A 23,163-nucleotide genomic window follows, 5' to 3' on the forward strand; every position below is an offset into this window, starting at 1 on the left:
ACCTGATATAACTGCCCCAGAAAAAACATTTCTTGCCCCATATCTGCTTCCTTCTTAGCACATCTTGTACATGCACTGGGCAGGGTGGTTGGGTAGTGGCACAAGCCTGGGACTGGGACAAGCCTGTGGTGGGCTGACCTTGGGTTGAGCTAAGGACAGAGAGAGAGATCACTTACCAGTTACCAGCATGGGCAAAATAAACTCAGCTTGGGGAAAATTAAATGAATTTATTGTCAATCAAATCAGAGTAGAATAATGAGAAGTAAACCCAAATCTTAAAAACATCTTCTGTCTTTCCTCCCTCCATCCCAGGCCTACCTTTAGTCCCAGTTCTCTACCTCTTCTCCCCTAGTGGTGCAAGGAGATGGGGAATGGGGGTTATGGTCAGCTCATCACATTGTTTCTGCTCCCTCCTAAGGGAGAGGAGTCCTTCCCCTGCTCCAGTATGGGGTCCCTCTCACAGGAGACAGTTCTCCATGGACTTCTCTAATGTGAGTCCTTTCCATGAGCTACAGTTCATGAACTGCTCCAGTGTGGGTCCCTTTCCATGGGGTGCAATTTTTCAGGCACAGGCTGCCCCAGTGTGTGTCCCCCTTGGGGTCACAAGTCCTGCTAGCAAACCTGCTACAGCGTGGGCTCCTCTCTCCATGGGTCCCCCTGGGTCCTATCTGCTCCAGTGTGGGCTTCCCACATGGTCACTGCCTCCTCCAGGCAGCCACCTGCTCTGGTGTGGAGTCCTCCAGGCTGCAGGAGAATCTCAGTTCCAGCACCTGGAGCACCTCTTCCCTCTCCTTCTGCACCGACCTTGATGTCTCTATGGTTCCTATCACATATTCTCACTCCTCTCTTCTCTGGCTGCAACATGCAATAACTTCTTTTTTTTTTCTTCCTAAATACATTATCCCAGAGGCACCACCACCATTGCTGATAGACTTGGCCTTGGCCTGTGGCAGGTCCATCTTGGAATCCACTGGCATTGGCTCTGCCGGACTCTCAGGACCTTCTGGCATCTTCTCACAGTGCTTGCCCCCGTAGCCCCCTCACCACCAGAAGTTTCAGGTTGCCACACAAACCAAGTAAAAAGCCCTAATTCAGAGAAGTGCATGGTGAGAAGATGGAGTGGCTTAAGTGCTGAAATGCCAAAGTCTTTGCTTAGAATAATTGTTTTCTGAAGGCTATTGCAGGCATAGCTAAAACTTTAAATTATGCCGAGATGTGGGAGCTCTTAAAGATGACTTTAAGCTGACTTCTTCCTTATTTTACTGCCCTTCTGCTGTGTCAGCAGATCTTGGATGCAATCAAGAATCTGACCTAAAGTACTTATTTGTAATTAGGTGTCAAAATAAAGTGATAATAGCAGTCTAATTCTGATGGCTCTGTCTACCTGAAATGCAAATCTCTCTCCATTTGAGTAATTAAGCTATGAAATTTAGAGTGCTCAAAAGCTTTTGATGTTTTGAAGTAATTAGCAATATGGAAAAAGATATTGCTCTCTGCAAGTACCAACAGCTGATTTATAATAAAATCAATGTGTTTGGTTTTCTGTTATTAACTAAGTTGTATTATTCATTATTTACCAGTATTTTGCCAGCTGCCAGCATTAGTAAAAATGTTTGTACAGCCCAAATGCACTGCAAAGATGCAAAGAGCACAAACTCTTCAAGTTATTAATTAGCATTTACATGAGTAGGACACGTAGGCATTGATCCTCATGATGCAACAGAGCCCTATCCCGCTAGAAGCTGTACAAACCAAACCAAAATTGTAGCAATTTTGATAGCAGGCAACACTGAAAAATGAACAAAGCAATATTCAGTAGAGAATTTTAAACATCAAATCTTCTACTTGTATTTTTATGGGATCGTGTTAAAATGCTGCCTGTTCAGAATCCATATGAAGACATGCATGCACTCAGTGACTGCCAGGTAGTTTGCAAGCTGTTGTATATTGGATTCCTGGGCCAGGGCACCAAGCACTTGGAGGAAACAGGTTTTCTTCAACATTGTAGACAGAGTCTGCTGAATACTGGGCACAGAGAAAGGGTGCAGATGTGATGGGTCTGGAGAGAGACTGTGTCGTGGTTTATAGTGAACAAGATACAGGAGAGGATTTAACCCAGCTGCAGGATTGTGTTCCTTGTTGGCAGTTTTACATTTAAGTGTGTTGCACTAGGAGACATTCATTTGTCCAGCCCAAGTGCTCTCTCTGTTGAGTCTGTCAGGTGCCACTGGCAAGGTGAAGATCTGTGAGCAGCCACATGCATTGAGAAATACTTAGTGCTCTTTCCTTTTATGGCTTAAATAAAATGCAAACTCCAACCCTACAGGTCCTGTGTATACTTCAGGATTAATCTTTGAAAGATGTTTCTTCATACCTGGACTGGTGTGCTTAAGGCTCATAGTTCTCATGTGGGAGTATAGGAACTGCTGTTTTAACTTCAGACTTGTCACACTTTCATCTAGAGATTTTCTAAAGCTCATTTAGAAAGATAACTGGCCTGGGAGCACGCATTTCTTACTTGCATCTTCCTTCATTTAAAGTATTTGGTGCTTGTGGAAGTAGGAATATTCCATTTGTTGTGTCTTTTTATTATTCTGATTATTTTATAAACAGCCTTTAATAATCACAGACCACTATCAGTCTGCAAGCTAAGGGAGCAATACCAAGTTCAGTTCAACTCCTGCAAAGGCAGTGTGTTGTCCATCATTGTTTCACCCGTTCTTAAAATACTGCAAATATGGACCTTCCACATCTTTCTGGGGGACCTGTCGGGTATTTAGTTACAATTTCATGGCATTAACTTAGGCTAATAGGCTTAAAGGTTAAAGATTTTTACCTGAAGACTAAACTAACCACAGGAACTGGAACAGGCTCCCCAGGGATGTGGTCATAGTCCCAAGCCTGAGAGAGTTCAAGAAGTGTGTGGACAATGCTCTCAGGCACATGGTATGATTTTTTTGGTGTCCTGTACAGGACCAGGGGCTGGACTTTGGTGATCCTTGTGAGTCCTTGCCAACCCAGGATATCCTCTGATTCTACGAAAATATTCAGCAGGGTTACTGAAGAGTAAAAAGCATAATTATTTTACCAGCATTGAAATTATAAACCCATTTGAAAATAGGTCTAGAAGTATTCTGAGCTTTTTACATGGTGTTTTGTAAACTAATTAATTTGAATGTTGATATTGCTATCTACCACTAGAGAGAAGCATGTTTAGACAGGGATTTGGGTCAGCGAAACACAGCTCTGATCAATCACAACAAAGCTTAAACTTGTTTGTGAAAAATAAAAAATGAAGCTGTTTGTAATCCTGTTCATAAATGCTGGGAATGGATCAGATTTGAGTCACTTTTACAGCAATTTATATACCTTATTTATTCTGTACTTTTTTGCATTAATTTCAAAACAAAATCAGAAAATACCAGTTTTGCAGAGTTTCACTGGTGCAAACAGTATTTTAATTGGAAGTCTAGTGCAGAGATTCTGGGAATAGCATCTGCCATTTTAGTGTGGCTGGCAGGGATGAGGGAGCATTGTTTACACCACAGAGTTCACATATAGTCCTTACTGTGAGCATGAAAGATGGATGATGAGGATGTCAGTAGGCGTAAATCCAGCAGGTGTACAAATCCTTCAACATCTGTGAATCTAACAGATCAAATTATTCTCTTACTATGAGAATATTTAAATCCTGAAATTTCTGAAGAATACCCTGATACATTTTTGACATCATACACCCTGTTCATGCAGCACCACTGGGAGACACACATGGTGCCCACAGGGTTACAGCAATAGTTACCTTTGGTGATTGCAGCAACATGGGTGGGAACAGAATAACAGGCTTGGAGATACTTCCCAGGATGACAGATAATGAGAAAAGTTTAGATGGAGGCTTTCAGATGCCAACTAAATCACAATTTCTTAACTCCCTCCCCATCTCCTCAGTACCTGAGCATCAAGATCTTCACAGGTTTTACAGGTGGGTTTGTTTTGTTGTAATTTTTTTTTAATTAAAATTTTACATTCATATATAGGCAAAGTATTTCATACCAGGAACAGTGTTTCTGATTATACCTGCAGGTGCAACATTAGTGCATAAAGATTGATATTTGCATACCCAGCTTCAGAGCTACAGATGCAAATCAAGCTCAGTTTATTTGCACACGTTCAATTATCTTATTTCATTATTCTCCTTTAGTTCATGGACCAGGTGCTGCAAACACTGTGACATCTACAGTACTTACTCCTCTGGTAGTTTCTTCCAAGCTGAGTGTCTGGCTTGCTGGTATATGAGCTTGGAGCACACCGAGAGTCTAAAAAATCAAACCAGTTTGAGAACCACTGATGAGATACCAGAGGTAAATAATGTCCTTTCATATTATATTTTACTGCTATTCAGGTGAGATTTAGTTACTTTACTTTTGCAACAAACTGAGTTTTTCTTTTGTATCCAAAACCAGCGCCACTATCTGTGTTGTAGGTAAAGCTCTTGCGTGTAGTCTGAGTTTATTTTCAGAGTTGTAAATCTATTGTTTAGATGGGCAATGTGCTAAAAGATACAAGGTGGCCTGCGAATCCTCAAAGTAAGGAGGAGGCACTTGAGAGGTTTTAAACTCCTGGATGATAAAGAAGAGGTATAAATAGTGGCTTGTAGCAGTATTAAAAAGCCTCACCTACATAGAAACTGGAGCAATATTTACTGCAAGTAATAAATTTTTGTAATTGTTATGTGGTGCTTTTCAAATGATATTTCATGTCTAGTTTTATTTTGAGTTATTTTTTACAACTTCAGTTCCTCATGAAAACAAGTTGTATAGCTTATGGTATTACTCCAGCAAAATGATTTCCATAAATAAAGCAAGAGGCAATAGAAAGGAACATATATAAAGATTAATGCATCAGACTTTTAAGCCTACACTGACTAACAATAATTTCTGAGACTTAAGTTATTGGGAAGGAAATCTCTCATATGGAAACAGGCAACAAATCCAAAACTACCTGAGCAGTATAGGCAATTTACTTTCCTTCCACTTAAAGAATTGTATTTTTACAGCCATTTTCCCTGAGCTTATTGACTTTGTATGCAATTTTCTTCAGAGACAGAAAGCACCTAGATTTGGCACACAAAGGGATGCAGACAGCAATTAATGCTTGTGCTGTTTGTCAGCTGGTGAGTGCTGCTGTGGGGTTCCCTGCACAGGACAGGGAGTGTTGCCCTCCTGAGAAACTGCATGGTGAGGTGACCACACAGCTGTGGAGTAGGGGCACTGGGAAGGCAAGGGCAGATCAGAGAGTCACGTCAAAATAAGAGGGGCATCTACAGAGACAGGCAGTTAATATTTCCTTCTTTAAAAACAGAACAATCACAAGCAGATGCAACCAGAGAGGGACACCTTACTTTGTATTGTTTCCAAATTAATTTCCACTGAGTTGTGTGGAAAAATTTGAAGTAAATGTCAGAGAATGTAAAGCCAATTTTCTAATTAAAGGAAGTTAACAACCTTACCTTTAAGTCCTAGATGCTGAGATAAAAAAAAGCCTACCAAAAAACCTAACATAGCCTGGATCCCAATTAACATCTGTAGCTTATAGGAACTAAAACCTATCAGTTTCTTTTAGAAATTGCCATTTCATTTCCTAATATGGTAAAAATAACAAAGTTCATTAGGAATCAGGTTAAACCCACTTTAGAGTGAAATACATGAAGAATAGGGGCCTAAATTATCATCCTTGAATGGAGTAATATCAGAGAACAAAACTAGAAAATTCATTAAGATATTTCTTTAAAAAAACAAGAACGTTAATTCGGATCTGGGACAAAAATGGACCTCAAATTTTATTTCATTTGGGCTTATAACTCTTTGTCACAAAAGACCATAACAACCTGTGAAAGAAGACTTGGTGTGTTTGGAAGGTACTGCCAGTTAATGAACTGATGCAGTTGTATCATCTAAGGTACACGTTATCAGTGGAGTGAATCTAGAAAATGCTTTGCTGTAAACTCATTACCTATGATACAATCCATAAATCACTGAGATTTTCTTACTGTACCTAGAATGACAGAGAAATCAATGCTGCAGCTCTGCAGACTGGAAAATGCTAATTATTTAATGACATCCAGTGCCAGCGCATGAGCCACTAATGATCATTCTTTTTTGTTTTCCATCTGAAAAACATGTTTGGTATAGTTGGCAATCATCAAAACAAGCAAAAATCAAAACTGACATCTCAAACTTCTAATTATGAACAAGCCACACACATTTTAAAACAGTAGTCTGGAAATACCAGAAGCCAGGTGCAACCTTTCACCCTTCAGATCTACCTACTTTAAATCCTTCCTGATTTCTGCTGCCTTGCCATTCCCTCTGTCGCTGCATGGTGATCCCTTTCAATGGGCAATAATTCAGTGCGTTTATCTCACAGCCTAAAGAATCATGGTAGATTGGATAGGTACAGCTCCCACACTACATACCCTATTAACCTTAAATGAAACTGATGGGGCAAACTGTGATCAGAAATCCTTACAAAAATGCCTTACACCATGAAGGAGAATCAGGAAATTCAGCTATTCTCTGTGAATTGTAACACTGTAAAAATACGTAAATTCAGAACTGATGGGAAAGATGCTTTGACATTCTCAGAAACCTGATTTCCCTGTTGTTCTCCTTGTTTCTGCCAGAGCTGTATCTTCTTCTATCTTTGGAACAAGGCACTGCATTTTTTTTGAAGGACTTTAGGAAGCCTTCATCTGTGGCTCACAGTTTGTAGAGCCTATGTTTACAATCTTTTACAACTCCCATTTTTAAGCACGGGACCTTGGTTCATGCTGCATTGCAGCAAACACATGCTCTGTACAGCGTCTAGTGACATGCACAGCTTTGGGCAGAGCGCGGCATCGCAAGGTGTCACTTGCAGGCCACTGTGTACCTGCTTTGATCCCCTGAGTCCATGAGCACGAGGCAGAGCCCAGCCTCTCATGAAGCACGCCTGGTGCACACTTCTTCACAGGAAATCACTGCTTCACTGGGAAGTGTAAGGAAGGGAGGCAGCAGACAGACACGGTGCAATTAGGGAACAGTTTTAAATGTGTGTCTCGTGTTGTGAGCTGTGACATTTTAAGACTTCTCTTTCCAAAGAGTACTGCATTCTAGGCTCTAAATTTTACAGGGCATCAGTGCAAGGGACAAAGTGTGGGTAGCTCCTTCTTCTTGAACTGCCTCTAGGTGCCCTAAGGCTCTTCTAATTTATTCAAGGGTCTATGCAGCCAGCTTTGCCTTCTTGTGCCCCTTTCCAGTCACTCAGGAACCAACAGTTCCTGAAATTATTTAAATCTTTGTATGTGGAAGGTGACTTCTTGGCCTTGCACCTGCACAGAATTGCCAAAGCAGCACTGGTGAGCAGCTCCATGGGACAGATAGAGCATGTGCCAGCAAAAATCACAGCAATGTGTGAATGCAACAGCTCAGAAGTTAGACACAGGAAGCTTTTCGTTTGCTGTGGAGTCTGGTAGAGAAAAGCATTCTTCTGGTAGAGAAAAACATTGCTTGGCATGGATTACAGAGACAATTCTCATATGGCCTGGTGGATACACTTGACAGAAAATGCATTGTCTGGCAAGACAAACACATATACTGTTTCCTGCAGAAACTAGTGATTCTATGAAAAAAACATTATTAGATTTGGGACTTTATAATATAGAAATATCAAAAACAGTTTAAGCAAAAGATATTTTCCTCATCTGTATGTGGCCTATGAAAAGGAAGAGTGTGTTTTATTTGAACTCATACCCAGTACTGCTATTTCAATATTTTATATTTGTGTATATACAGTTTACTTCTAATGAAGGAAACTAAATGCTTTTTGAGTCTTTGAAAGGCATGTTGTCCTGATAGGAACGCTCTTGTCACTATGCTAAAAGATGCTTGAAGTAATTCACATGTGGTACTTATCAGAATAATAAATTCTGAGGTTTTGATACCCATAATACTTTTCTAGAAGAAACCAGAGAGCTTCTGCAATTTTTCTGTGATAAAGCTCATCAATCATACTCATATCAACTTTTAAACTCTCATTACTGCATTGTGAATTTATTCCTTGTAGCTCAATTTCCTCTTTGTGTTCTGCACATGCACTCTCTGTGCCTAGATTTACAAACCTTGGTCTTGACCTTTGCAATAGTTTAATGGGTATTTAAATCAAATTATTTTAAGTAAACATCAGAAGTCTCTGTGTGCCATTTATTGATTGAGATCCAGAAAAGGCAGGAGTTCAGAGGCTTGTGAATTGTACGTAGGAGTGGTTTGCCTATGTGAGCATCAGACAAATGCACTGCCCAGGCAGAAGAGCATGCCTGTTCTATGTGTTCCAGTTCAAGGCATGAGTTTAAGCAAACCAAAAATTAGGATTCTCCACAAATCAGGGCTTCTTTTAGGCTCAGTTTCACTCCTCTGATACCACTCTTGTACCGTCCCCTACCCAACAGCACAGGGGGATGGACAATGGGCAGTTGTCATCAGCCCCTGGTAGCTCCTTTTTGATTCTTCCTTCTCACACAGTTCCTCTGCTCTGGTGTGGGTCCTCCATGGACAGCACTCCCTCAGGATAAATCTGTTCCAGCATGGGCTTTTCCTTGTCAGGGAATACTCCCCTGCTCCAGCATGGATCAGCAGTGTGGGCATCTGCTCCAGTGTGGTCTCTATAGACATTGCAGGGGACTCTCTGCTGCAGAGATGTCTGTTGTCAGGAGCTGCACTTTTAAACAGGGTTTCACACAAACCATGTGGAGGGAGTTGTACCTGTGCAGCGTTTGGCATGGCAGAGCTGTGGGAGCTCGGATGTGGAAGGGACAGGTCTATTCCAGGGTCACTTGGAGCCTGGGTGTATCATTAAAGCAATGGCTCCCTTTAGGCAGGAGTAGGACACCTTCAAGCTTTTTATCCATGCCTCAGTAGAGGTTGATGTTTCTCTGCCCTGCAGTACAGCACATTCCTTGCAGTTACTTATTGCAGTTAATTTTTCTAACACTGCTGAGCTCTGTGTGCAGATTGGCAACACCCTGCTGTTTACAGTCATGCCCTAAAGCCCACTCCAAATCTTATCAACCTGTCTAAAAATGTGTTCAGCCATCATGCACAAATACATTGTGCTGATCAAGAGGCTGCTTTTGGCATTAGTGTCTGCTTTGCTCCATCCCAGTGATGCCACTTTTAATTAAAAGCTATTATTGATATATTTTTGCGCTCTCTAGTTCAGATGATTAAGCAGCACATTCCTAAACTCATGTTCCCTGCCTTACAACACAGTGGGGCTTACGCTTGTTTATGGACCCAGGGACAGATATGGAAACCCTCTGTCTGGATCTATATGTCTTTATTTGTGGACAGTTTGTAAGATTAAATTACATATCAATATTTGCTTACTCTGCCACTTGATTAATGCACTGCAAGCAGATTTAAAATCTTGTTTCGTATAGGTTTTTCAAGAGCTGCTTAATATGTTTACTCTTGGAAGTACTTGCCCATTAGATGGAATGTACACAAAATAAATCATCCAAACAGTGATTAAAAATAAAGCATATTTGACCATCATATCATTTAGTTAAGACCAAATATTTCTGCAGAACTGCTGGACTATGGCAGATGAAAAGAGCAATTCCTACCTTAACAGCTCACCAAAGTGCCATCACTGCAGTGAAAGATCAGATGGATATCACCTAGGTAATGTGCCTTGTCAGTAGCTGTGATGTACTGTGTAATGTAGCTGGTTTCAAGAGGTTCTTAATCTTGTTATGCTACTACCAATGCACTGAAGTGGTCCTTTCTCAGAAGTGATGGAGGGGCGCCTAAAGTCAGCCCGCTCCTGAGAAACTCTTCATGTGTAGTGGTTTGGTCCAAAATACTCATTACTATTTCCCAAGGACATTACAGAGAGTGGGACCTTTACTAGGTTTACATGCAAGATTCAGTGAGAATAAACTCTCAAGGATGAAAACACCCTGCATGCGTCTGCCTTGTAGATCAGAATATCAGTACTCTTCAAGAAATGATTGTTTGTTCCTTGGTGCAATAATGCCAAAGTTCCAAAAGAGCTGGTCAATGCCCCCTGTGTCATGCACTTGCTTGCTTTTGATTTTTCTTTCTTTTCCCAAAAAAGCTGTAAACCTCTAATGTCCTCTTTTACAGAATCCAATTTTTGACCTGCTATAAGGGGCACTATCTCGTTAATCAGTGAAAGCAGAAACAACACGCCAAGCCCATAAAAAATTATGGGTCTGCCTTGCTAACATCTGGAGCTCTCCTGACAAATAAGACCCACAGTTTGTTCTCAAGACCTTTGAGAAAAAGCCACCTAATGTAATAAGCCACAGCTGCCTTTACACTGTATGTGACACTGTGCCACCTGCACAAAGAGTATTTTCTCTTTATTACCAACCCAAGTGATGTCAGTACACAGAGTGGTTCTTGAAAGGCTTCTCATGTGCAGTGGGTGGATGCTCAGGTATTGAGGGCAACAGGAGACAGAGGACTTGTTTGATTTAGATACTCCTTTATTTAGAAATAAAGACGTAGGATAAGCCATACCTGGGCCCAGTCAAGAGACAAGTATGCAAAGATAGCAGACCTAGCTGAAGCATGTAGCCTATGGACTGGTTTAGGTCCCTGCTCTTCTCGCTTATCTGTTTTTGAACAGTCACATTGTACATGTCTCAGTGGCTTTCCAAGACCCTTTCTGTCACACCCATTTTTATTCCACTTCAGTGGAACACACTGACTATTATGCCAACTGCACTGATTCATTAGAAGTAGAGAAGTCCTGCAAACTCTTCCAACGGCTGTAAAGTTAAAAATATTCAAGTGAATTGAGTGAAGCTTTCCTACCAAATTTTGGCCAGCTATAAAAATACCAGATTTCTTCAGCCAGTTTTAGAAGTGGTAGAGGGAAATGGGAGAATTTTTCAAACAAAATTTGGCTCTCCTAATTGTAGGGCTTTTTATGTTTTTTAATTTTTTTTTTCCAATTATGTCCCTTAAGTCTTCACAGCTTTCAGGGAATGCCACAGTTGTAAACATTACCGACTGCCAGGATTATTCAATTTATATTATGTTTTCAACTTTGCAACTTTTATTCCATTTTTTCTTTCCCTTACTCTATGTCTCTCACTGTTTATTTGTCACACTGTTGCTCACAATCTTTTGAAGGTGTTTTGTAGCTATAAGTCAAGTAGAAAATGGTCAAGTGATATAGCTTTTGAACCTATTTCTCTGAAGACAGCATTTCATCTCATTTTTTTGTGTGATCTGAAGTAGGCTGCGAAGCTTTTTTGATATTTCTGTCAATGTGTAGGTCTACATCATACCTCAGCCACTGCAGAGGGCTTCTGCCCTTCCTAAGTCATGCTGAGCTGCTGAAGAAAGAGGGCTATGTTTAGATCTTATTTGTTTGAAGGGATAAATGTCAATTATTTTCATTCTTCCTGACCTGGTAAATAACCTTAAACCTTCTACAACTGGCAAGTTGAAAATCATATTCTCCCACCTACCTCCTATGTGATATCTCCCCTTTTTTGTACAATAATTAGAAATACAGTGGCCAACTTTGGAAAACTGAATAATTGGTATTATCTTTACCCAAATAAATCACAGGCCATAACTGCTAATATTTCTCTATATCCTTTTAACTTTCTCCTCTATTTCTGCAGCATGCCTTGAAGGCTTTTCTGTGGGAATGAGGAACTATGTGTGGCTCATGCTTCTTCTCTTCAAATGAGTCCTTGGTAATTAGTGAGTTGGTTCAGCTGGCATAGTGCAAGATGTCAGCAAGGGACGTAGTGCAGTACAAGGACACAGGGAAAGAAAATTTTGGTTTAGATGGGATAAATCAGGCAATTTATTGATGTAATGAATGGACAGTGCTCTCAAAGTAGAGCCTTAAGGTGGCGTTCACAACTGGTTCACCTCCTTTTCTTCTCCATTCATCATACTTTGCCTTTTCCATTCTCTCTCCAAAATGAATATGTTCAGTGTTCAAATTGAGAAGTATGGATAGTCCTACATGTTTGGCACTATCTTCTGTATATATCTGAAATTGTAGGGCTCTATAAATAATAACCTATGTTGCTAGCTCAGCATTTCAGTTAATTTAATGAGAAACCTGACAGCCCCACATGCTTTACAGAGCATGTCTAGAAGGAATAGCTTCTTGTCAGCTCAGCAAAAGTATCTGTGTCTTCTAGCAGTATGAGTCTGCTCCAGCCTGGCACTATTTTGAAGACTGGAACCTGGGAAAATATTGTGGTTTTAAACAAAACACACCTGAAACAGCCAGTTCCTTTGAGATTCTCTTGAGTCGTGTTGTGCTGTCACACCAAGCTGGTGACAAAACTTGTTACATCAGATAGTGTCTGATAGGACCAAAAAAACCCTCATAGGATGTATGCTAACAGAACTGGATTATGTGTCTTTTTTCTTTTTTATTTTTCCCCCAACAGAGAATGTGCTGTCTTCAAGACTGCTGTGTGCTCAGTCATCTAGCCTTCTGCGTAAAACATAGACTCAGAGTAGTCACACATTCTCAAGGTGCTGGGCTTTTTTTTTATTCATCCCTTCATTCTGAGCATCTACTGTTGTTTTCCTTTTTTTTTTTTAAAGGTTTTTTTAAGTAGCAGTATCAAAGATCTGCGGCTGAAAGATGACAAATCCCCTGAGAATGTACGAGACAGCTCTTGCAGGGTATTTGCAGCATGAGGCTGACAGAGCATCTCTCCAGGATGCATTGCAAACGGGATACGGGGCTGGGAATCATATTCTGTGGGTATTTTTTAAAGTTGGGGAAGAACCATGGCAGGCATCTAATTCTACTTTTTGTACAGCACAAGCCAAAGTACCTTTAATATTTTCATATCCAAGAAATCGAATGAACTTCTTTTATTCCATTCCAGATATTCATGCAAATTAAAGACTCCATGTAATGGGGCAACACATCTGTACAATCTGTTGCTAAGTGCCTCTCATATTCACTTAAAACTATTGTGCATTTAATTCCCAGCTTAATAGCCCCATTGTCAATGTCATACATAAAAAAGTTGTGGATTTTTTTTCATTCGTGTTCTGCACTTTAGACTTCAGTGTTCACAGTTTAAATGTATTTTGTGTGGAGCCACTGAGGAATAGAAAACAATTTTATATTTTTTTGTGGAAACACTGATGCTAGGAATGAAATAATTACAGCAGTTGGAGGCTTTATGAAAAATCCTTATATCATGGGACTTGCATTAAAGGTCAAAAAAATCACATCAATTCAAGCCTCTGAAATTTATGTAGCTCCTGTTCCCATATACCAGCAACATCTTGCAGTGTCTTCTTTTGTTAGCTTGAGGAAATACCTGGTGTTCATTTTTTTTTCCCCTCTAAGTATTCTTAAAACCAAACGGATCATTTTTTAATCTTCTTATGGATAAACTAATTAAATCCAGGATCTCTGGTTTCTAGACTTGTCACTTGGCTGGTATTAAGTGAGAGCTGCATTCAGGATCATTGCAAAGCTCTTGCATGTGTGCAACTGCCCCAGAGGTCCTGGGAAACACAAGAACTAATGCAATCCCACCCAAAGTGCAGGGGCACAGCAACTCTACCTCATCCTGGCTGCCCTCACCTGGCTCAGGTCACTTGGACAGGGCTACTGAGTTGGCAACACCCTGTTTAGATGGAGTTTAGAGAAATTCACATGATCTAGCAAGACAAAGTACCGCCCATTTTGTGATTCATCTGTTACGGGTGTTAACCACAAGCTCTTGCCTTTCCGAAGGAGCCATCACTTCCTGTAACTCAAGGACACTTCTAATGAAATTCAGCACAGTGCATTTAGTAGTTTCTGTAGCCTTTCATGTAACTCATCACTCTTTCAGGTAATCCGTTATGTCCACTTGAGTTAATCATACTGGGTGTCCCTCTTAACATGCTATTTTTAATTTTTCTTATTGCACAGGATTATGGTGTCAGCGTTAAAGCATTCCTTCAACATGGGATAACAATTTGCTATGCTTCAAAATTCTGTTTCTACAGTGGGTAATCATGTAATCACTTTGTGCCTCAGATCTTCATATGTAGGGTGGTAATAATTTTGCTGCTATGGGATGGGAAGGAGCATTGTGAGGATAAACCCGTAACTACTTGGAATGTAAAGGAATATTGCTATTAGAGATGCTAGGAAAGATGTTACCAATAAAAAGTGGAGAATTCTTGCTGAAGATACAACAATCTGGAGGGCTGAATTCAGATTTTAACAGGAAAATGCGAAACAGCTTTGAAAAATTTTTTGGTTTTTGTTTCTTTCTGCTGTGCAACACCACATACACAGTAAGGAATAAAATGAATGGTTCATAGAAATACTGTGCACTTCATATCTCCTTAGACACTGAGCTTAGATGCAGTTTAAGGGGGCAAACGCAGCTTTGGCCTATGTTAAAACTCTGAACAATGCACAAATTTGTTGAAAGTTTCAAGGAATTTTTTTCCTTAAAAATCTTTTGCATTAGTTAAATCAATGTGTCAAACTGCAAGATGAAGTTTATGCAGTTTGTCAGTGAGACTTGCGCTTTGTTTTATGCCAGTGTTGTCAAATTCACGTCACAAGAAGATTCCAGGTTACCAATGGTGGAGATTAATAAAAATTGCAGTAAAATACACTGTACCAGAAAAAATGAAATAAAATGTTCTGGTTCAGGAGCTTGTCAGAATGGAATGCACTACATTTGTCAGCAAATGATATATGAGGTGGAGCTGAAATGTCCCAAATATATTTTATTGCTCTTTGGAACTGTCTTTGTTTAAAATTCCTAATTTGTGCATAAAGGTTTTCTTTCAGGGAGAAATCCAGAAGACAGGGAAATGATGTGACAGGTTTAATTATATTTAAGAGAATACAGAGGAGATCAAAGCCAAAGAGATAAAAGCTGCAGGTACTGTATGGGCTGGAAACTTCTTGTGAATCATAGGCACCCTTAAGTATAGTGCTTCAGAGGCAGCCATCCTGAATTCAGGACAGAGGCACAGCTGAAATGGAAATTCTCTATTTACAGTGTTTTATGACCTGTATTGGCTGCTCTTGGCGAGCCCCGTACTTAGGCAGGCACCAAAATGTCTGGGAACATTCACGAGAAAACAGTAAACCAAACAGTGCCACCTAAGTCAGTGGCTCCAAAATGACCCCCCAGGGGCAGTATTGCTGTGAGCTGTTTGCAAAGATGGCATTTGACTGTGGGCCAATAAAAATCTTGTATCAACAGATGTAATCACAACCCCTATGGTGGTAATGACTGTCACAGTTTTCATTAGCTATTAGGAATTTGGGAGGAATGGGCTTCCCCCACCACTACCTTTTTATTGGTGCTATATCATCTATTACTAAACCAAAGTTATCAAACTGCTGCATCTCCTTTCTGAAAGGCAATACTTAATAAAGGAAGTGTAAGCCAAAGCAAGGTCCTGCTAATATTTTAAGCAAAGGTGCATCTCCACAGTTTTTGCTTCTGCCGCTTTACTCTAAATCCACTAATCCTATATACTCTTCTCTCCTCAAAGCATTGCTGTTGTATTCCCCCTCTTCAGAGAAAAAAACTCCATAAGCCTTGCACTTCTCCCTGGGAAGTTTCTCCCCACTCTATTCTCCCAGCCTCTGCTCTCTGATCCCTCTACACCCAAAGACCCAGTGTGCATCCAACTCAAGTTTCTGGTGGAAATTCCTTCCCTTCTTGAAGAAGGGCATGACAAGATGTCTGTTGCATCTGCTACAGAAAAAGAAAGAAAGGCATTAGGCTGTCTTGGACTTGAGGGCATTTGGTTGAATGGAAAGCACAAGTCTTTTTCTTGGAGGGTAGAAGTCAGGTACCCAGTGTGGTGTTTTGAGGAGGTGGAATCTGTTGTTGGTGCATGTGGTTGAGTAAAGCTGCTGTTAGAAACAAGTTGGTATTCAGCATTACCAAAGCATTGTCGGATGTAACTCAACTCTTAGCTGCTGTCCAGGGTATTTCTCTTCTTCTCTGACATTTTTTTAGATATGGGGTAGTTCAGCTGACTTTTCCACACATCTGAAAAGCCCAGTCAAGAGAATGCAATGGAAATGCTCATAATAATCTTAGTCCCAAGCTTATAAAAGTCATCACACCAGGAAACAGGGCTGCATGTATTCTGTTTTTTTCTGTTCCTGCTGTTGTTTATAAATATATATGCAGAAGAAGATAATTATGCGGATGGAACACCATTCCTATGAGGAAAGCCCGAGACAGTTGAGGTTGTTCACACTGGAGAAGTCTGGGGAGACCCTATCACGGCCTTTCAGTATAAAGGGGCCTACAAGAAAGTTGGAGAGGGACTTTTTACAAGAGTGTGCAGTGATAGAACAAGGGGCAATGGCTTTAAACTTAAGAAGGCAGGTTTAGATTGGATATTAGGAAGAAATTCCTTACTGTGCAGGTGGTGAGATTCTGGAAAATGTTGCCCAGAAAAGTTTTAGATACTCCAACCCTCAAAGTGTTCAAGGCCTGATTGGATGGGACGCTGAGCAGCCTGGTCCACTGGAAGGTGTCCCTGCCCGTGGCAGCAGGGAGTTGGAATTAGATGACCTTTCAGTTCGCTTCCAATCCAAACCATTCTGTGATTCTATGACAATGTAAATATACATGTCTGGTAAGCGCTGTCACATGTTCATGCAGTCCCTTGAAATCTATACATCAAGACTGAATGTTTCTTTTTTTCTACCAGCAGACTATACTCAACAGGGAGTAAATGGTATTGCTGGAAAATGTATTCTTAGCTTTCTGGGCACTGAGGACTTGTAAACTGCAAAAAAAAAAAAAAAATTCTGGGTGCTTCTTGGAATTATTTGCATGCATGCATGTGCAGTGAGAAGAACGTGTCAGAGACACACAAAGCACCGGTGCGTGTAGGTACACCGGATCACATAAACTGCTGCATCAAGGCTAATGCACGTAGACCTATTGATCTGTTATTACAGGTTAGACCAGCTCATCTAAAGTGTAATGAAACTGTGTAGCCTTGAAGCAAACACATTCATAGTGGTGCCAGTGGAGTCTGTGTCAGAACCCACCTCTTGTTTTCTCACGTAGCAATAAACCAATTTCATTACAAACTGGTCATGGAAAACCATGGGTAGACTAGAGGACCATAGATATTATGATCTTGCACTCTTTTCACATAGGAGAGAGTGATTTAACACATATAATTTTGGTTAAGGTTTGTCCAACTCTCTGCAAAATTTGGTGCTTGTCCAGAGTGTTCTATGCTGCTTCTCAAAGGCCTCTTTTTGTTATTCATATTTATGCCCAGGGGCACTATCTAATCATTTGAACATTGATAACTGGGCAGGAGAAAAAGGATCAATCTTGGTGATATTTTTAGTAGTACTTATTTGCGGCAGTCATCCTGGAGAGAGGTTGTTATATGGCATATCAATACCACTGCTTGTGAAGAATGTGAAGGTGCATGAAAATGAAAGCTCTAGGAATTTTATGAAGTAGAACTGATAGGGATCACTTCCAGTATCAGACAAGAACATTTTTTACATGTCCTCTTGGAAAACATTGAAAAGAACTTCAGAAGTGTGTAGTACTTTTAACGTAGCTTTTCCAGACACTACTAGATAAAAAGTTGTGTGCACAAACTTTGAGTGGCAAAATATACACTGCAACCATATCATAGATAAAAGGGGGGTGTGTGTAAACAAACACAATATCAAACCGCTTTGTTTCCACAGGGAGGCTGTCCAGGTTTTTATAAGAGGATTTTTTTTTTGATCTCTTGTATCTAATCAACTGAAAAAAGGAGGGAGTCTTATGAATAGAGTAGGGCACACAGGATATACTTTCCTGTGTACATCTAGATCATACACATTGAGTAACTTCTGCAGCTCCAAATTTACATAGCAATGTTACTAAAGCCATTAGCCACGGCTTACAACTTCAAACCAACATTCTAGAATCTCTGAAGCACAACAATTTTTCTTAAATCTGTGTGAAAACTCGCATTTTCACAGTCCCTTTGGGTTTAACCTTCTGTAATCAATACGAGCTTTTCCCCTGCCTCTCCACTCACTGACAGCATCAAGAAGGCTAAGGCTTTGGCTTTGTGTCAAATTTAGGAAAGACTTATCCTTTTTTTTTCAGAAGGTGTCAGAGGAGGTAAAATGGTATTTTCAAGTTCTCTTCAATGCCAAAAATTCCCTTTCTCAAGTACCTTACTGGCTATAGGGTGGGAGATAAGAAAAAGCCTGGAGTGTGGAGCTTCAGAGTAAGTGCCAGCAGAATGCTCCATGGGACTGTCGGTGCTCAGCATTTGTCACTCCCAAGTCCACTGGGATATATAGTCCAGTATTAAATCTAAAACCCTTAAACCTCCTTAAGACTGCCCAGCTGTTTTGCAGGCACAGCCTCAAAGACTTAAAAGTCGTGGTGTACAATGCGGATTTTAGAGCAAAACCGAGATCCAAGCCTTTGGTGACTTGAATGCACGGCTATGCTACAGGAGATTTGTAAGAAGCAGCACATGCTGCAGAAAACTCTCCTGAATACAAGTAGATAGGAATTAAATCTGTGCATCACTGAGTACTTTTTCACCTCTATTATAAGACATCCATAAATTACATTTCCTGAAAACAAAGGGAGCACATGCATTTATTATTTTCTCATAAAGGCAAGAACATCTGAAATAAAGTGTCACAGCCACAGTCCATTTACTGACAGTGCTAAAATTTCTAGTAAACCTTTTTCCTCCACTCTATCCTTACAATTTACATAATGGAGCACTACTCCTAATTGTTTAGAATCCATACTCCAAAGGAGCCGAACAAATGAATGTCTGGAAGTGTTGAAAATACTTTTTTTCCCCATAAAACAATGCTGTTAAACAAAGGTATTATATATTTAGGAAAATGGTTTTAGTTCAATGGTGTTTCTCACACAGAAATTGTTTCAACAAAAAGTTTCCAGCCACTCACTGCAAATGAGGACGTGAATGCTTAAATTAAAAAAAGGGCAAATCCTCCAATTAACCAGTGGAATTACAGCCAAAGTAACAAACCCTTTGTTTAATAATGCTGTCAGAGCAAAAGGTCTTTAACTATAAACCACAGTATCTTTCTATTTGCAAAGTTTTCTGTTGGGTGAAGGGGATGAGGGTGGGGGGTGCGTGTGTGTGTGAAGGAAAGGCAATACCAGCTCTAGGATGAAATAAAAAAACATACAGTTTTCAAATGTGAAAAATAAAAGCATAATTTTCGGAAGACAATTAAATGCAAGAAGAGGACCAGACCCCCATCTTTAGGCAGATTGGGAGGTGCAGTTATAGCGATGCTGTGCAGTCTTGGCTAGACAATGTAATGCAATGGCATGCAGAAATACCATGGATTTTATTACTGGTGGTGAATGGCACTACATCCAGTTGGTGGCTGGTCACTAATAAGGTTCCCCAAGGCTCGGTACTGGGGACAGTCCTGTTTGATATCTTTGTTGATCTAGGTGAGGGGATCAAGTGTAGCCTCAGTAAGTTTGCAGATGACAGCAAGTTGGGTGGGAATGTCAATCTGCTGGAGGGCAGGAAGGCTCTGCAGATGGATCTGGACAGGCTGGATCCATGGGCTGAGACCAATGGAATGAGGTTCAACACGACCAAGTGCTGAGTCACTGCCCTTGGGTCACAACAACCCCAGGCAGAGTGGCTGGGAAGCTGCCCAGTGGAAAAGGACCTGGGATGCTGGTCAACAGTGGCTGAACATGAGCCAGTGTGTGCCCAGGTGGCCAAGAAGACCAGTGGCATCCTGGCTTGTGTCAGGAATAGTGTGGCCAGCAGGACCAGGACAGGGATTGTCCCCCTGTACTCAGCACTGGTGAGGCTGCACCTCAAGTGCTGTGTCCAGTTTTGGGCCCCTCACTGCAAGAAGGACATGGAAGTGCTGGAGTGAGTGCAGAGAGGGTAACAGAGCTTGAGAAGGGTCTAGAGGGAACTCCTGCGAGGAGTGGCTGAGAGCGTTGGGATTGTTTAGCCTGGTGTCCTTATCCCTCTCTACAACTCTGAAAGGAGGTTCTAGTAAGATGTGGGTTAATCTCTTCTGCCAAGCAAGTAGTGACAAGATGAGACAAAATTGCCTCAGGCTGCCAATTCTTAAGCTGCCTTCGCCAGGGGAAGTCCAGGCTGGACATCAGGAAGAATTTATTCACTGAAAGGGTTGTCAGCCACTGGAACAGGCTGCTCAGGGAAGTGATGAAGTCACAATCCCTGGAAGTGTTCAAGAAAAAACTGGACAGGGCACTTAGTGTCATGGTCTATTTAACGTGGTGGTGTTCAATCAAAGGTTGGACTTGATATTCTTAGAGGTCTTTTCCAACCTTAATGATTCTATGATTATTAATAATGGTTAATTTATATTATGAATGAACTCATTAGTCCATTTTAAGCAGTATATAGTACTTATTGCAGTAGGAGACCCTCACCATGGCTCTTTGTTTTAGGATGACTTTCCTTTCCTTCCCTGTGCTGTGCAGGGATAACCATCGTGTAGACAGAAGTACAATTCCCTGGTGGTTAATGAGCTTGTAAGGGTTGATGCAGTCCTCTTCTAAGCAAATGCCCAGCACATCATGGATCATGGATCTTAAATTTTGCTCTTGGAAAGAATCAATTCTGGTACTGGTAGTGCACAAGCACTGAGGGATGCTGGTTTACGTCGGCAGCTGTGCTGCCTGCTCTACTTGATCCTAGACCATGGAGTTTTGGAGTATTACAGCCACACATAGGTTGACCCAGGGAATACACTCATCTGCTAATAAACAGTGTAAATGATAAATACGCTACTTGATGACTTTCTAGTAACAAAATTATTGCCATTTTAACAAAGAAAAACCAGCAGCTTTAGGAATATGTATTATTTAAGATAGAGGGTAGCCACTGTAGGCTAATGAATAATATTACTTCTGTTTTAAAATACTGGGATTTTTATCCTGTGTTTTTATCCAGTCCTCTGGCCATGCATTTAGAACCACTGCCGGACTAGGAATGTCACATTAGTGACCATGTGAGGTGGATGGTGACTGTGAGGACAGTGTGTGTTCAGGGCATTGCAACACTGGGCTACAGCCTGAGAACACTGCAGGTAAGTTAAACATCTGTCTTAAGGAGCTAGAAAATTATCTGAGTCTCCATGATCGGGGTATCCTGATTTTAATGAAGTACCTAAATGTCATTTGTATGATCATGGGAAGGCATTATCATCACAAACAAACAGAACAGATTTGGTTTTGAGTGTCAGAGTTTTCTTTTTTTCTTTAGAAATCCATTCTTTGGCAGTCCTAACATCCTGCATGGTTTAATTTTTAAGGCAATTCTTCCTATAGTTCTCCTGCTGTTGCTGTAACAATGCAAAGTAGTGATTAAATAGATATCTCCTGCTGGCTAAGACTCCTCTGTGATATGTTCTGGGATTGAATGTCATTCTATTTTTAAATGTAGGGCAATTACATGGCAATAAGTTAAATCTGAGAAATGCAGTAATGTTAAAATGAAAAAAAAATACAGTTTTCTAATTGCAGTAGAATAGCTAAAGCAAAAAGGGATTTTCTCATTCTGTAGCAAAACATTAATGGTATTTAATATGAGAGAAAACCACATGGATTTTGAATTAGATTATGAGTATCTACACTTGGCTATTTGTGGTGCACACAGAAGGACACCTTTGTGATATTATTCACAGTTCTAGAAGTTTCCTTGAAAAATGTTTTGTTTCTTTAGCTATATTTAAAGCAATGATGTTGAAAGAGTGAATCACTACTTGCATAAAAATGTCTGTAGGAATAGTTGATACACCCAGTTACCTCAATAGCACTCAAATAACAGTTCAGATGAAGAGGAGGCACTGGAGCTGCAATAAGAACAAAAATTATTATTTATAAGAACATGTCACAAAATAATCCCTAAAAGTGCTGAAAATTCAGAAAATTTCTAGACATACACGACCTAGGAGTATCAGCCATGTTATAAATGTATAAAAGTTTTGGATAATAGGATGGGAGATTGACTATTGAGGCAACCATAACAAAGAGGTAAAACTGATTCAGGGAGCTCTTCACTTCTAGTGCTGCTGATGTAGCATCTTGGCAGGTTAGCACTGACAAGAAGTGCTAGGCTTCTTATTTCATGTCCCAGCATTGTTGGAATTAGAAAATGTGTCTGTGTGCATGTATTTATACAGAAAAATATATAAATATATAAAAAAGAATTAACCGCCTGGAAGAAAATGATGATAGCATTAGAGTTTTTTACTCCCACAGTGCTACCCAAGTAATCAGAGGGTTCAGTAGCAATACTGAAATTCCTTTCAGCTCATCATTAACCCTTCTCATTTGACATTCCCAGCAATTAACCCCCATGCCCTGAGACAAAGCATCACAGTGGGTGACAGAGACACCACTGCCAGCCCTAAAGCTACTTGTGCCAAGGACTCTGGCAGTGGTGTGCCCCAGTCTGAGCATTGTGGCAGTCAGGGCTTGGGATCCTGGCTCTGTTGCTAACCTTCAGCTCTGCTCCCTGTGCTGGCCTCCCCTTTCCCCCCATATCTACCTTGCCCATTTAGGCAGTGGTTTGCTCATGGGCATGCTCATGTTGCTGTGTCAGTGGCTGTGTTCTCTGTGCTCTCCTACCTCACTCTCCTCCTTCCTTGTCAGGGCCTGCAGCTGGTAATGCAACATAAAGAGAGAACTCATGACAACTTTTTCTGAGCTCAACTTGCATTTTCTGAATTATTTAGATTTAGTTATGCATCCGTAAATAGGGTGAAATCTACAATTCAATGCAATAAAGAAGAAAGAAGTGTGAATTTTTCCCTGATGCCTGAAGCTCCATTGCTGTTCGCTCCTTTGGGCTGGGTGGGTGATACCTTCCAGCTGGGGCTGGTGAAGCTGGGCCCTCACCTGTGCAGGTAGATAGGGACAGGCTTATTGTTCATCAATTCAGGAAAAGCCTCTGCTTGGTAGTTTTACAGCTTGGGAAGCAGGCATTTAAAGGCACTTCAACTGAACACTTGTGAGGATGCCATGTACTTTAAGCTCTACTCAAGTTCAGTTTGAGCATTGTGACAAGGTCTAGGGAAAATAAGGTGAGG

At 40.7% G+C, this 23,163-nt stretch overlaps 1 long non-coding RNA gene across 2 annotated transcripts in view; it reads right to left on the reverse strand.

Moving 5' to 3' along the window:
* The window catches only part of LOC108449327, a 109,845-nt gene that overhangs the window by 32,903 nt on the left and 53,779 nt on the right, over nucleotides 1–23,163 (reverse strand). Inside the window, exons 4-5 of one of the 2 annotated variants that reach the window (XR_001865488.1) lie at nucleotides 4,245–4,313; nucleotides 3,383–3,648 (exon numbers count right to left, since the gene is read on the reverse strand). The exons of the other annotated variant lie outside the window; for it this stretch is intronic. This is a non-coding gene — a long non-coding RNA (uncharacterized LOC108449327). Of the gene's footprint in view, nucleotides 1–3,382; nucleotides 3,649–4,244; nucleotides 4,314–23,163 lie in introns of those variants that run through there. 2 annotated transcript variants of the gene reach the window in all.

This window comes from Corvus brachyrhynchos, unplaced genomic scaffold (genome assembly GCF_000691975.1).
Source record: "Corvus brachyrhynchos isolate BGI_N302 unplaced genomic scaffold, ASM69197v1 scaffold249, whole genome shotgun sequence".
Lineage (NCBI taxonomy): Eukaryota > Metazoa > Chordata > Aves > Passeriformes > Corvidae > Corvus > Corvus brachyrhynchos.